This window comes from Rhinoraja longicauda, chromosome 23 (genome assembly GCF_053455715.1).
Source record: "Rhinoraja longicauda isolate Sanriku21f chromosome 23, sRhiLon1.1, whole genome shotgun sequence".
In the NCBI taxonomy this organism is placed as follows: Eukaryota; Metazoa; Chordata; class Chondrichthyes; order Rajiformes; family Arhynchobatidae; genus Rhinoraja; species Rhinoraja longicauda.
The window spans coordinates 6,271,153-6,286,698 of NC_135975.1; positions in this window are offsets into that span (position 1 = coordinate 6,271,153).

A 15,546-nucleotide genomic window follows, 5' to 3' on the forward strand; every position below is an offset into this window, starting at 1 on the left:
ACCGCTGCTCCACCGTGCCACAGTACCAACTTATGGACTTATGAACAGGTTCTTCCTGACATCCATCAAGCTCTTGAACACTACCTGAGCAACTCTGATCTTCTATTGACTGTGTCTTTGGTTGCACTATGAATTTCGTTTTTTGTATTATTATGGTTATTAATGTTTTGTATTTTTGATTATTACATACTACCTGTGCCTTATTGTGGTTTGTTGGTCTGCCAAGCTGAAGCAAGTAAGAATTTCATTCTTCTGCTTTCAGTACATAATGCAATTAAACATCTGGCACATGGCAACCGTCAACACCTTGCTTGCTGGTGATGGGTCAGCTACAACTCCACCTTGTGCTGCCTTTAATCACCCCATTATCCCTCTCCTCTGGACCGTGTACGCCAAAAAGCACTTTAAAGAAACATAGAAACATAGAAAATAGGTGCAGGAGTAGGCCATTTGACCCTTCGAGCCTGCACTGCCATTCAATATGATCATGGCAGATCATCCAAAATCATTTCCCCCGCTTCTGCTTTGTCCCCATATTTGAGACCGTGAAATGGTGCCAAAACCTGGCGACTCTTGCATGCAGTCAGTGAGCTGTTTCTGTGCATTACGTACTTGTTGTACATAAAAAGAAGTCAATCATCTCACTGATCTGGAATTTAAATGGATGAGAGGGGTTCTTATAGCAACAAATAAAATTCTTAAGGGATTGGACAGGCTAGCTGCAGGAACAATGTTCCCAATATTGGGGGAGTCCAGAACCAGGGGTCACAGTTTAAGATCAAGGGGTAGGCCATTTAAGACTGAAATGAGGAAAAATGTTTTTCACATGCTATAACAGTATAACATAACAGTATAACAGAGCTTTATTTGTCATTCGGTACCGAAGTACCGAACGAAACTACATAGCAGCCATAGAAAAAAAGAACACAAGACACATAGCCCCAACACAAACGTCCATCACAGTGACTCCAAACACCCCCTCACTGTGATGGAGGCAACAAAACTTCCACTCTCTTCCCCGCGCCCATGGACAGACAGCTCGTCCCCGACCGACCCGCACAGTCCCCGCAAGGGGATGGAAGTCCCCGCGGCCGAATCGCACCGGGCGCTGAAACGTGCTAGGGACAATTTACAATTTTACCGAAGCCAATTAACCGACTAACTTGTACGATTTTGGAGTGTGGGAGGAAACTGGGGAACCCGGAGAAAGGTCACGGGGAGAACGTACAAACTGCATACAGACAGCACCCGTGGTCAGGATTGAACCCGGGTCCCTGGCGATGTAAGGCAGCAAATCCACCGTGCCAAGCTGCAAGCAAGCAGCAGACCACATCTGAGAGTCAGACTATATTTACATACTTCAAACTGCAACGCAGTGAATGTGCTTATATTTGTAATTAAAAAAAAAGACCTTTTTATTCCTATTTAAGAAAATGCAGATGGTGTACAGTAATGACTGTGAGGCAGAGGGTCATCTGCTGGAGCAGTATAATTATTTAGACAATTACAATGCAGATATATGATTATTAATTCCCATATTCCCCACATGCAGTAATTTTCTTTTTGTTTCCACAGATAAGTATATAATGATGTTAAGGCGTCTTAAACCCCTTTGGCACATGGGTTAGCTTGTTAATGAGATTAGTCGAGTTTTAATTTAGATTAAATAAGGGGTGGATTGGACTGCAACCTCCTGTTATTTTGCATTACAAAAACTGAATGTAGATAATACAAAGCTGCTTAAATGACAGCACCTTCAGTGCTGCTAATTCAATATAACTGCTCATTAATCGTTTCTTTTGCCTCCCACCCAACCTCTGCCCCACCCCCCAACTCCCTCTACCCTCGCTTATTCTTTCTGACACACGCAAAGTTAAATATAGCTGGGCTTATAAACTCCATCAGCAATCATATCCTGACCGAGATCTCTATGTGAGCGAGGGCTTGCCTTGTCCTCCAGTTCTGCTCATGGAGATCACCGCAGTTTTAGTTTTATTTAGAGATACGGCGCGGAAACGGGCCCTTCGGCCCACCGGGTCCGTGCCGGCCAGCGATCCCCGCACACTAACGCTACCGTGCACACACTAGAGACACATTTTACATTTACCAAGCCAATTTACCCACACACCTGCATGTCTTTGGAGTGTGGGGGGAAACCGAAGATCTCGGAGGAAACTCCAAAGACGTACAGGTATGTAGGTTAATTGGCCGGGCAAAATGTAAAAAAAAATGTAAAAATTGTTCCTAGTGTGTGTGGGATAGAGTTAGTGTGCGGGGATCGCTGGGCGGCGCGGACCCGGTGGGCCGAAGGGCCTGTTTCCGCGCTGTATCTCTAAATCTAAATCTAAATCTAAAAAAATCGAAACCCACGCAGGTCACGGGGAGAACGTGCAAATTCCGTACAGACAGCACACGTAGTCGGGATCGAACCTGGGTCTCCGGCGCTGTGAGGCAGCAGATTTACCACTGCGCCATTGTGCGATGTGACGTTCCATCGAAGTTCCTTGGATTCTGGGGAGATGCAGGAAGATCAAAAAACTGCCAATGTAACACATTTTCAAGGCAGGAGGGTGACACAAAACAGGATAAAATGGGTACTTAGTGTCATATCTATCACTGGGAAAATCCTGGGATGCATTATTACAGAGTTAATGGTAAGACATTAAAAAAAAAATATATATATAAAGCAAACTAGCAGAATTGTTAGGGATTTTGGAAAGGCATATCATATTTTACAAATTTTCTGGAGTTCTTTTCCAAGGCGGACTAAAAGAACTAAAAATGGGGAATCGAGAACCAGAGGGCATAGTTTTAAGGTGAGAGGGGGAAGGTTTAATGGGAACCAGAGGGGCAACTTGCTCACACAGAGGGGTGGGTGGTATATACTGTGGGCGGAGAGAGGTGGTAGTGGAGGCAGATACTATAAAGACTCATGTCACGGACAATGAGTAAGCCAATAACCAATTGGGTTTGCAAAACGTACATTGACAAAGACTGAGAGATTGAGAGAAACAATGCCCAAAATGGAGAGAGATGTAAGACATAAGCAGTTCTTTGGTTCTAGTTGTTTCTATTGAACTTTCATTTCGTTTGTTAACATACTGTATGTTATCAATTGAATACTGACCTGTTATGTGAGTGCAAACAAGAATTTCATTGTTCTATTTCGGCACAGACGACAATGAAACCCTCTTGACCCTCTCTCGACAGTCATAGAAACATAGAAACATAGAAAATAGGTGCAGGAGTAGGCCATTCGGCCCTTCGAGCCTGCACCGCCATTCAATATGATCATGGCTGATCATCCAGCTCAGTAGCCTTTACCTGCCTTCTCTCCATACCCCCTGATCCCTTTAGCAAAAAGGGCCACATCTAACTCCCTCTTAAATATAGCCAATGAACTGGCCTCAACTACCTTCTGTGGCAGAGAATTCCACAGACTCACCACTCTCTGTGTGAAGAAATGTTTTCTCATCTCGGTCTTAAAAGACTTCCCCCTTATCCTTAAGCTGTGACCCCTGGTTCTGGACTCCCCCAACATCGGGAACAATCTTCCCGCATCTAGCCTCTCCAACCCCTTAAGAATTTTATATGTTTCTATAAGATCCCCCCTCAGTCTTCTAAATTCCAGCGAGTACAAGCCCAGTCTATCCAGTCTTTCCACATATGTAAGTCCCGCCATCCCAGGGATCAATCTGGTGAACCTTCTCTGTACTCCCTCTAAGGCAAGAACGTCTTTCCTCAGGTTAGGAGACCAAAACTGCACACAATACTCCAGGTGCAGTCTCACCAAGGCCCTGTACAACTGCAGCAGAACCTCCCTGCTCCTAAACTCAAATCCTCTTGCTATGAATGTCAACATACCAAGGTATGATCGGCTGAGTTCTTCCAGCAGTTTATTTATTTTTACATTTGATTTACCTAAAGCAGGATAATTACCCTTGGAGAATGTGCAGTGTAAATATACCAGTGTAGAATCCAGTGTGAAACCATAAAGAGAATTTGGATGAAAGAGTTCCCAACCCATGTGATTAAGAAATCTTTGAACAACCACATAAAGATATAGAGACATAGAAACATAGAAAGTAGGAGCAGGAGTAGGCCATTCGGCCCTTCGAGCCAGCACTGCCATTCAATATGATCATGGCCGATCATCCAGAATAAGTAGGAAAAAAAACTGCAGATGCTGGTTTAAAATCGAAGGTAGACACAAAATGCTGGAGTAACTCAGCGGGTCGGGCAGCATCTCAGGAGAGAAAGAATGGGTGACGTTTCGGGTCGAGACCCTTCTTCAGACCCTTCAGAAGAATGGTCTCGACCTGAAACGTCACCCATTCCTTCTCTCCAGATATGCTGCCTGTCCTGCTGAGTTACTCCAGCATTTTATGTCTACCATCCAGAATAAGTACCCTGTTCCTGCTTTCTCCCCATATATCCCTTGATTCCGTTCGTCCTAATAGCTGTATCTAACTTACTCTCGAATACATGAAGATATTTTTGGGGAACTAATATCGTAAATAAACAGAAACAGTTTTTGTTCGTTGTCGATCAACAGGGATAGTATGGACCCAGGCCTAATTGAGAGATACACAGAAAAGAACTGCAGATGCTGGTTTTTAATCGAAGACAGACGCAAAGTGCTGGAGTAACGCAGAGAGTCAGGCAGCATCTCTGGAGAAAAAAAAATTGTGGGTGACGTTTTTTCAGACTCAAGGGTCCCAACCCGAAATGTTACCCATCCTTTTTCTCCAGAGATGCTGCCTGACCCGCTGAGTTACTCCAGCACTTTGTGTCCATCTCGCTTACTGAGTGATGTCAGTCACAAGCACGCGGTGGGTGGGAGAAACCTGGACTACTATTCAACAATAATAACTTGTGCTGGCTTAATTGTAAATTCTGGAAGTGAAATTAATATTAATTTGTTTTTTCAATCCAAGATGCTAGCAAATGTGTAGCAAATATGGGGAGGTGAGTTAGATCACAAGTTCAGCCACGATTACATTAAATGGCGGAAAACCTTTTTCACACAGAGAGTTGTGAATCTGTGGGATTCTCTGCCTCAGAAGGCAGTGGAAGCCAGTTCTCTGGATGCTTCAAGAGAGAGCTGGATAGAGCTCTTAAAGATTGTGGAGTCAGAGGGTATGGGAAGAAGTCAGGAACGGGGTACTGATTGTGAATGATCAGCCACGATCACATTGAATGGCGGTGCTGGCTCGAAGGGCCGTATGGCCTACCCCTGCACCTATTGTCTATTGTCTATAAGAGGCTCGAGGGTCTAAATTGCGAAGTTCTGTTTATGTCACGACGGAACATTCTGTATTAATTGTTCCAACGCTCGCATTCTTTTAAAGACAAGTGTAAATTACAATTGATTTGGTTGAATGGATTTGCAACATTCCCCCAGTTCATTTTAATTGATTGACCTGACATCATCTCGCAAATCATAAATGATTGGAGTTTGAAGCTGATTGTCCACACATTAAGCTGTTGTCAGTGACGATCGGCCTTGTTAATAAATTCTGAATTGGTGAACTCACCCAATACGAACAATAAAAATGAAAGATGTTGATACTTTGGCGCCATTGCCAATGGAACGATGACTCAGTGGTGACTGATTGTATCATCAGGGACAAATAATGCAATAACCATACAACAAATCCTAATGTCAGCACTGAAGTGATAGAAGGCTTGCAGTAGCATTCCACATCCAAGGCAATTGATTTCAAACCACGCAAGTTATTTCGAGAAACAGGCATCGCCAGGTTAGCTCCTTGTAGAGCCTCTAAACTTAAGGGGAGATTTAATAGAAGCCCTCATAATTGATGAAGCTTTTAGAATAAATAAGCAGATAAACAATCTTTCAAACTGGCAGAAGAGGTGGTAATCTGTCAGTGCAAATTCGAGGTCATTGATAAAGGCACCAGAGTTTAGTTTGAAGAAAATAACTAACTGCAGATGCTGGTACAAATCGAAGGTATTTTATTTCACAAAATGCTGGAGTAACTCAGCGGGTCAGGCAGCATCTCAGGAGAGAAGGAATGGGTGACGTTTCGGGTCGAGACCCTTCTTCAGACTGAAGAAGGGTCTCGACCCGAAACGTCACCCATTCCTTCTCTCCTGAGATGCTGCCTGACCCGCTGAGTTACTCCAGCATTTTGTGAAATAAACACCTTAGAGTTTAGTTTTAGTTTGGTTCAGAGATACGGCGCAGAATCAGGCCTGTCGGTCCACCGAGTCCGTGCTGACCAGCGATCACCCCTGGACATTAACACTAGCCTTCACGGGCTAGGAACAATTTACAATTTTTACCTCAGCCAATTAACCTACAAACCTCTACCTCTTTGGAAAATGGGAGGAAACCGGAGCACCCGGAGAGAGCCCACGCGGTCACAGGGAGAACGTGCAAACTCCGTACAGACAGCATCCGTGGTCAGGATCGAACCAGGGTCTCTGGCGCTGTAAGGCAGCAGCTCTACCGCTGGGCCACTGTGTTGCCCATTCCTTATAGAGCCTCAAATCTTAAGGGGAGATTTATTAGAGGCACTCATTATTACACTATGACACGTTGGATTGAACGAGCAGAAAACAAATCCTTCAAACTGGCAGAATGGGTGGTAACCATTCAAAACTACGCTGCCCGTCTACTCACACACACCTCGATCCGTGACCACATCACCCCCGTACTTTATAAACTCCACTGGCTCCCCATCCCCCAGAGAATCCAGTACAAAATCCTCCTCATAACCTACAAAGCCCTCCATAACCTGGCCCCATCCTACCTGACCGACCTCCTCCACAGGCACACCCCCACCTGCACCCTCCGCTCTGCCGCTGCCAATCTCCTGTCCCCCCCACATCCGGACCAAACTCAGATCCTGGGGGGACAGGGCTTTCTCCATCGCTGCTCCCACCCTATGGAACTCACTACCCCAAACCGTTAGAGACTCCTCCACACTCACCACATTCAAAACATCGCTGAAGTCTCACCTGTTCAGTACTGCCTTCAACCACTGAAGGTCACCTCACCTTCTGTCTCCTTTCTCTGTTCATTTATTTATTTACTTATTTATCTATTTATTCATTTCCCTATGTTCTCAAAATCTCTGTAAAGCGTCTTTGAGTATATGAAAAGCGCTATATAAATAAAATGCATTATTATTATTATTAACCTGTCAACCCTAATTTGAGGTCATTGATAAAGGGACCAGAGGTGAGATGAGTGGTAATTATTATGTGGCGTGTTGTTATGGTCTGGTATGCATTATGTTATAGTCTGGTGGAGCAGATTTAGTATAGAAGGGACTGAGTAAAGTTGATTAAACAGGGGAAATAGATGCTCTCCTTCTCAGGGCTAGCACAGAATGAACGGGCCGAATATCTTTCTTCTGTATTGTTAGAATCTAGGAAATGTCCCTCTGGTCACTTTGGACACAATGTAGAAATGGAACTACATTAATGGCGTATATATTCCAAACTTTCTAAGTCTGGTCTGGCCTACCCCAACAGCTGCTGACGACATTCTACCGCTGCACCATAGAGAGCATCCTAACACATGGCATCCCTGTGTGGTATCTCAGCTGCACGGAGGCAGAGAGGAAAGCTCTTCAGCAGGTAGTCCATAGAGCTCAGAGGACCATCGGAACACAGCTACCAGCCTTGGAGGGCATCTACCACACACGATGCCTCAGAAAAGCCACCAGCATCCACAAAGACTCTTCACACCCTCACATCTGTTCGAACTTCTACCATCGGGCAGACGATACAAGGCCTTCTACGCCCGCACCTCCAGACTCAGGAACAGCTTCATCCCCAGGGCCATAGCTGCTATGAACCGGTCCTGCTGAGCCGGATGGTCACATCGCACAGTGAACCGGCACAGATCTACTTGCACTTTATTCAGTTTTAAAAACTGTTCTAATTTGTTTCATTGGGTTGTTTAAATTAATACTGACTAGCTAGTTAATTTATTGCATCGTATGGGAGGCGCATTCCCAATCTCGTTGTACCCCTGTACAATGACAATAAAGATATATTGTATTGTATTGTACTGTACATTGTACACATCGTAAATATTTCAGCCAGATTCATTTTATTATCTGTGACAGCCACTGTTCCACAATGTACAGGTTTGTAGGTTAATTGGCTTCGGTAAAATTGTAAATTGCCCCTAGTGTGTGCGGGATGTTGTTAGTGTTAGTGTGTGGGGATCGCTGGTCGGCGCGTACTTAGTGGTGCTCTGTATCTCTCAACTCAAACTAATACCAGACTGAAAGGCGAGTCGATGCTTCCATACGTCACAAGCTGCACTACCGGATGCTTTCAGGGGAATGTTGAGCAGAGGCTGCGAGAAGGACTACACACAAACCGCTGGGGTAACTCAGCGGGACAGGCAGCGTCTCTGGAGAGAAGGAAACGGGTGACGTTTCGTGGCCGAGATCCCTTCATCATCATATCATATCATATCATATATCTACAGCCGGAAACAGGCCTTTTCGGCCCTCCAAGTCCGTGCCGCCCAGTGATCCCCGCACATTAACACTATCCTACACCCACTAAGGACAATTTTTACATTTACCCAGCCAATTAACCTACATACCTGTACGTCTTTGGAGTGTGGGAGGAAACCGAAGATCTCGGAGAAAACCCACGCAGGTCACGGGGAGAACGTACAAACTCCTTACAGTGCAGCACCCGTAGTCAGGATCGAACCTGAGTCTCCGGCGCTGCATTCGCTGTAAAGCAGCAACTCTACCGCTGCGCTACCGTGCCGCCCCCAACGCTACCGTGCCTTCTTGTCCGTTTGTGAACCAAGAGGCCAAATTCTGCAAACAGGAGCTGTCACAGAATCGACAAGGTGGCAATTATCCCCTTCACACGGAGCAAAGTAACTCCCTCCATCTCCCATCCCCCCACCCCCCCAGTGTTCCCCGAGACCACATAAAGACACACAGGGTGAGCCGGTGGAAAAGTTACAACAGCAGAAGGGAAAGTTTAATGTCCCCTGTCGTGGCATTTCCAGCTGGTGTAATGATGATGACCGACTAGCTGTTGGAAAAGCTACTATTTCTAAAGTGCGAGATAAAGGAGCTGAAAGACAACGATCATAAATTACTTGCCTATCTGTGCTTCAATGACATTCAGTCCCACTAGTTCCGTGATTTACAGTTTGGCATGCACGGCGAATAATTGAATGTGAAAAATTAAATGCAGTCGAAATGAAACATCTGGGTTCCAAATAATTCATCAATCTTAAATATCCTTAATCCTTTCTATGCACTGAAAAGCAGATTTGAAGGCTTTGCAGCGTATATACAGTCAGATTAGCAGTGAAAGGGAATACTGGAAGCAATCAAAATGGCAAAGGGATTTTAAAATGATGTGCCCAGTCACACAAGTCATTCCAGCTATGGGATGTGGGCCAAACGCAAGCAGGTGGGTCTAGTGTAGATGGGACATGTTGGCCGGTGTGGGCAAGTTGGGCTAAAGGGCCTGTTTCCACGCTGCAAGACTCTATAACTCTCATCTACTAATTAGGAAACCACCTTCCACCTACAACGTCACCTTAAAACAAACCGGTTCCATAGGTCACAGCATGTACCTGGGCTTGGCGGCCAGGGGTTTGAGCTGATAACATTGTGGCGCAGCTGGTAGACTATTGCCTCACAGCGCCAGAGACCCGGGTTTGATCCTGACGTCGGGTGCTGCCTTTGTGGAGTTTGCACCTTCTCCCTGTGACCACATCAGTTTCCACCGGGTGCTCCGGTTTCCATCCACATCCCAAAGACATGCAGGTTTGTAGGTTAATTGGCCCTCTTGTGAATTGTCCCTAGTGTGTATGGAATGGATGAGAAGATCAGACAACATAGAACTAGTGAGAGTGGGTGATTGATAGTCAGTATAGACTCGATGGGCTGAAGGGCCTGTTTCCATGCTGTCTCTCTAAACTAAACTAAACTGATCTAAACCAGAAGTGTGAGTTCAAATCCTGACATGGCAGCTCGGAAATTTAAGTTTAGATTAGTTTAGTTTAGTTTAGTTTAGTTTAGAGATACAGCATGGAAACAGGCCCTTCAGCCCACCAGCCGACCAGCGATCACACATACACTCGTTCTATCCCACACACGAGGGATAATTTGCAGAAGCCAATTATCCTGCATGTGTTTGGGATGTGGAGGCAAACCGGAGGTACCTGGAGAAAACCCTTGCAGTCACAGGGAGAATGTAAAAATTCCATCTAGACAACACCCAAGGTTAGGATGGAATCTGGGTCTCTGGTGCTGTAAGGCAGACAGGTCCAAGAACAGTTTCTTCTCATTGGCCATCAGGTTCTTGAAACAATATGCACAATCCAAACCGCAAGACAACCTCAGCGACAAACTACAAATTCTTTGGTATTTATTCACAAAATGCCGGAGTAACTCAGCAGGTCAGGCAGCATCTCGGGAGAGAAGGAATGGGTGACGTTTCGGGTCGAGACCCTTCTTCAGACTGATGTCAGGGGGGGCGGGACAAAGGGAGGATATAGGTGGAGACAGGAAGACAGAGGGAGATCTGGGAAGGGGGAGGGGAAGAGAGGGACAGAGGAACTATCTAAAGTTGGAGAAGTCAATGTTCATACCGCTGGGCAGCAAGCTGCCCAAGCGAAATATGAGGTGCTGTTCCTCCAATTTCCGGTGGGCCTCACTATGGCACTGGAGGAGGCCCACGACAGAAAGGTCAGACTGGGAGTGGGAGGGGGAGTTGAAGTGCTCAGCCACCGGGAGATCAGGTTGGTTAAGGCGGACTGAGCGAACTACAAATTCTTTAGTCAGAGGGTGGTGAATCATGTGGAATTCAGAGATTGGCAGATTCTTGATTAGCACGGGTGTCAGGGGTTATGGGAGAGAAGGAAGGAGAATGGGGTTGAGAGGGAAGGGACAATCAGCCATGATTGAATGGCAGAGTAGACTTGATGGGCCGAATGGCCTAATTCTGCTCCTAGAATTTATGAACTTGTGAACATATGAACTTGGAATCACTTTTTACAGACCACACTCTGTACTTGGACTGGCATTATTATGATCTCATATGGCCTCGTAGACCTGAAAACCTATTTGATTATCGTTTATTGTGCATTAGATTCATTGTGTTGCATTGAGGTGCTTGCAAAGCTTCAGCAATGAGAATGTCACAGCACTGTTCCTGGTGCATATAACAATTAAACACACTTGACTCTTGAAGTCCACAAAGCTTTTGACACCAGAGAAAATGAAAGATGATTCCTTCAGAGAAGGAGCTCAGAAACTAGAAGATCTTTTTAATCCAAATCTTTTTTTTAGAGCTACAAATTTTGGAACCAATAATCAGAAGTCTGGTGAAACTGCCAGCGAGGATATTGTTTATTTGATGGATTTGTCTTGATTTTGCAATATTGATGTTTCTCTAGACTAAGTGCCGTGTGACATTTTTGTTTTGTGGTTTAAGGGATGAGCAAGCTCAAGCTACGATCGATTGTAATCGCGCATTGTCTTTCTGCTGACTGGTTTGCACGCAACAAAGCACTGTACCTCGGTACGCGTGACAATAAACGAATGAACTCAACTAATCCATACAGAATCTATTGCCTGTCACTTTGTGCAAAATGTTGACATCTCCAGAAATGGTCTTGAGAAATGCAAAATAATTTTAGTTTAGTTTAGAGAAACAGGCCCTTCGGCCCACCAAGTTCAGAGCTTATTTGAGGTTGTGGTGTTTAATAGCCTGATGGCTGTAGGGAAGAATCTGTTCCTGAACCTGGACGTTAGAGTTTTCAGGCTCCTGTACCTTCTCCCCGATGGCAGTGGTGAAATGAGGGATTCGACAATGAGATATTGACCTGATAACAGCTGGGAAGAAACTGTCCCTGAATCTGGAGGTGTCCTTTTTCACACTTCTGTACCTTTTGCCCGATGGGAGAAATGAACTTCGGGTCTGAAGAAGGGTCTCGACCCGAAACGTCACCCATTCCCTCTCTCCTAGATGCTGCCTGACCTGCTGAGTTACTCCAGCATTTTTGTGATACCTTCAGACTGATGTCAGGGGGGCGGGACAAAGGAAGGATATAGGTGGAGACAGGAAGATGGAGGGAGATCTGGGAAGGAGGAGAGGAAGGGAGGGACAGAGGAACTAGTAGGAGGGCAGGAGAAATCACAGAAGGGGAGCAACGAGAGAGCATGTTGCTAAACTCTCGTCGAAGAGAGGAGGAGAACTTCTTCAAAGTGGACATACCTCGAGGAGAAATCGCAGTGGAGCAACAAGTAGTATAAGAAAATAACTGCAGATGCTGGTACAAATCGAAAGGTTCATGTCCCACTGAGGTATTTATGTGTTGGAGATCTGGAGGATGACCCAGGTCATTTCAGCCAAGTCGGGAAGACTGAGTGGAAACAATGAAGTCGAGGCAGAAAGATAATCATCGGTGGAGCCAGGGAGAGCGAGTGATCGGACAGCATGATGAAGTTTATGTGTGAACACCAGTAAATAAATCTGACATTGGGAAATGGAATGTGGAGTAATAGCCAGAGTGTGTGGTGCCAAAGGAAATCTTATCACCATCCGAGATGGAGTCAAAAGTGTGGATGTAAATCACTCACTTAATTCCTCTCAAGTGATGTACAAGAGAATATCGATTTATGCCAGGAATTGATCTGGGGGAGAATGTGGAAGAAACGACACATAATTCTACCGAGGTGAGGTAAGTGACATCTTCCTCTGCTCAAGATGTGGAGACTCGCGCAATGACACAAGTTAATTTCTCCCATCGGGCAAAAGGTATAGAAGTGTGAAAACGCACACCTCCAGATTCAGGGACAGTTTCTTCCCAGCTGTTATCAGGCAACTGAATCATCCTACCACAACCTGAGAGCAGTCCTGAACTACTATCTACCTCATTGGTGACCCTTGGTCTATCTTTGATTGGCCTTTGTTGGCTTTACCTTGCACTAGACGTAATTCCCTTATCGTGTATCTGTACACTGTAAATGGCTCGATTGTAATCATGCATTGTCTTTCCGCTGACTGGTTAGCACGCAGCAAAGGTTTTTCACCGTACCACGGTACACGGGACAATAAACTAAACTGAACTGATTTCAAAGATTAAAGAGATTGAGAAAATGGGGCTACTTTAAAAGGTGGCACAGTCGCGCGGCGGTAGAGTTGCTGCCTTACAGCGCTAGAAACCTGGGTTCCATCCTTCTGCACGTTTTCCCTACGACCGCGTGGGTTTTCTCTGGGTGCTCAGGTGTTCCCCCTCCATTCCAAAGATGTACAGGTTTGTTGGTTAATTGGTAAATTGTCCCCAGTGTGTAGGATATGAAACTGGGATTACATTGGACTAGTGTGTGGGTGATTGTTGGTCGGTGTGGACTCGGTGGGCCAAAGAGCCTGTTTCCACGCTGTATCTCTGAACTAAACCTGTAAATGTTGCGAATTTGTCATTCAATCAACAACAAAAAATGTTTGAGAGCTATGTAATGTATATGAGTGAGTGGTATCATATCTGACTTAAGCCAGTGTGTAATGTGTTTGTTAAACAGATCAATATTCAAGCCAAACAGGTCCTTACAATGAAGATAGACGCAAAATGCTGGAGTAACTCAGCAGGTCGGGCAGCATCTCTGGGGAAAAAGAATAGGTGACGTTTCAGGTCGAGTCCCTTCTTCAGACTTAGAAGAAGGTTATTGACCCGAAAAGTCACTTATTCCTTTTCTCCAGAGAGGCTGCCTGGCCTTCAGAGTTACTCCAGCATTTTGTGTCTATCTTTGGTATAAACCAGCATCTGTAACTCATTCCTACACAAATCCTCACAATGAGTCGTTTCCTGTTTTTCTGTGTTCTGTACATTTCTTACAAGTAACAGCACATTCATTGCAGGTATAATGGATGGACAAAGCTTTTCCAAGAGGGAACAAGGCATAAAAATATGAGAAATAGATGTCGGCTATTTAGCCTCAAGTGCCTCCTCTCTGCTTTGCAATAGGATCTTTCACCTCAGTGCCAAGTTCCTGCGTTAATCCCATTTACCGTTTGCATTAAATTCCAAAAGCCTAATGATCCTAATCTCCAATATACGCAACAACTGAGACTACTCGAGCAGAAAATTTCGAAGATTCACAATCTTCTGGGAAAAGAAATTACTCCCCATTTCATTAAAAAAAATTGTCCATGTGTCATATCCTCAGCTATTTATTTTCCCCAATCCCATGTGTTAAATTTTTTTTAAATAACACCTTGCGCGGCATCTTGTCAAAGGTTTTCCAAAAGTTCAAACGCACGCTAGCCATTGGAGGCTTTTTATCGATTTGGCTACTTACAACCTCAAGGACATCCAGTAAATTTATCAAGCACAATTCTCATTTCTTAAATCCATGCTCAGTCTTCCCAATCCCATTGTTACCACTCCCATAATAATACATGCCAGCATTTTCCCAACTCTCAGGCTATCTGGACTGTCGTTCTTCATTTCCTGTCTTCCAATCCTAGGAGAAATAAGAGACTGCAGATGCTTGTTTACAAAAAAAGACACAAAGTGCTGGAGTAACTCAGGAGGTCAGGTAGCATCTCTGGGGGACATGAATGGGTAGCGTTTGGGGTCAGGACCCTTCTTCAGACTGGTATCGTCTGAATAATCACCAATAATCATCTTCGAAGCTTGTCACTTGAATAATCAGTTGAACCTATCCATGTTCTCCAGAGATGCTGCCTGTTAAAGACCTGTCACCCATACTAGTTACTCCACTGAGTTACTCCAGCACTTTGTGTCTTTTTTTTTCCAATCTTTGGAAACTGTTCTGGAATCTCAAGAAAGTCAGATTCAGAAAGAGTCAAAGGTTGCCATCTGTAGAAGGGCTAGAACAAATAACTTAATAGTTGTTGCACATTTACAGGCACATTAATGCAACAATACAACAAGCAAACCAAAAGACAAGTAAAGAGTTAAGAGCTTGGACAGAGTGGATGTGGAGAGGACGTTTCCACTAGTGGGAGAGTCCAGGACCAGAGGGCACAGCCTCAGAATTAAAGGACATTTCTTTAGGAAGGAGATGAGGAGGAATTTCTTTAGTCTGAGGGTGGTGAATCTGGTGGAATTCATTGCCACAGGAGGCAGTGGCGGCGGTTCATGGATATTTTTAAGACAGATAGTTGGATTCTTCATTTGTACACGTGTCAGGGGTTATGGGGAGTGGGTAGGAGAATGGGGTTGAGAGGGAAAGATAGATCAGCGGATGACTGAATGGCGGAGTAGACTTGATGGGCTGAATGGCCTAATTCCGCTCTTTATCACTTATGAACCTATGAAGTCACGAGTGTTTAATTGTCATACATACTGACAACAAAACAATGACATTCTTACTTCCAGCAGCATAACAGGCCTGTGATACAAGACACATAGATAATATATAATAAAATAAAAACATTAATATACACAATACTAGTGCAAAAAAATTCAGAAGTCCTCAGTGCAAACCATGGCAGACCATAATTTATCACTTAGTGTTGTGTTGTGTTCAAGAGCCTTGGGAGGAAGCT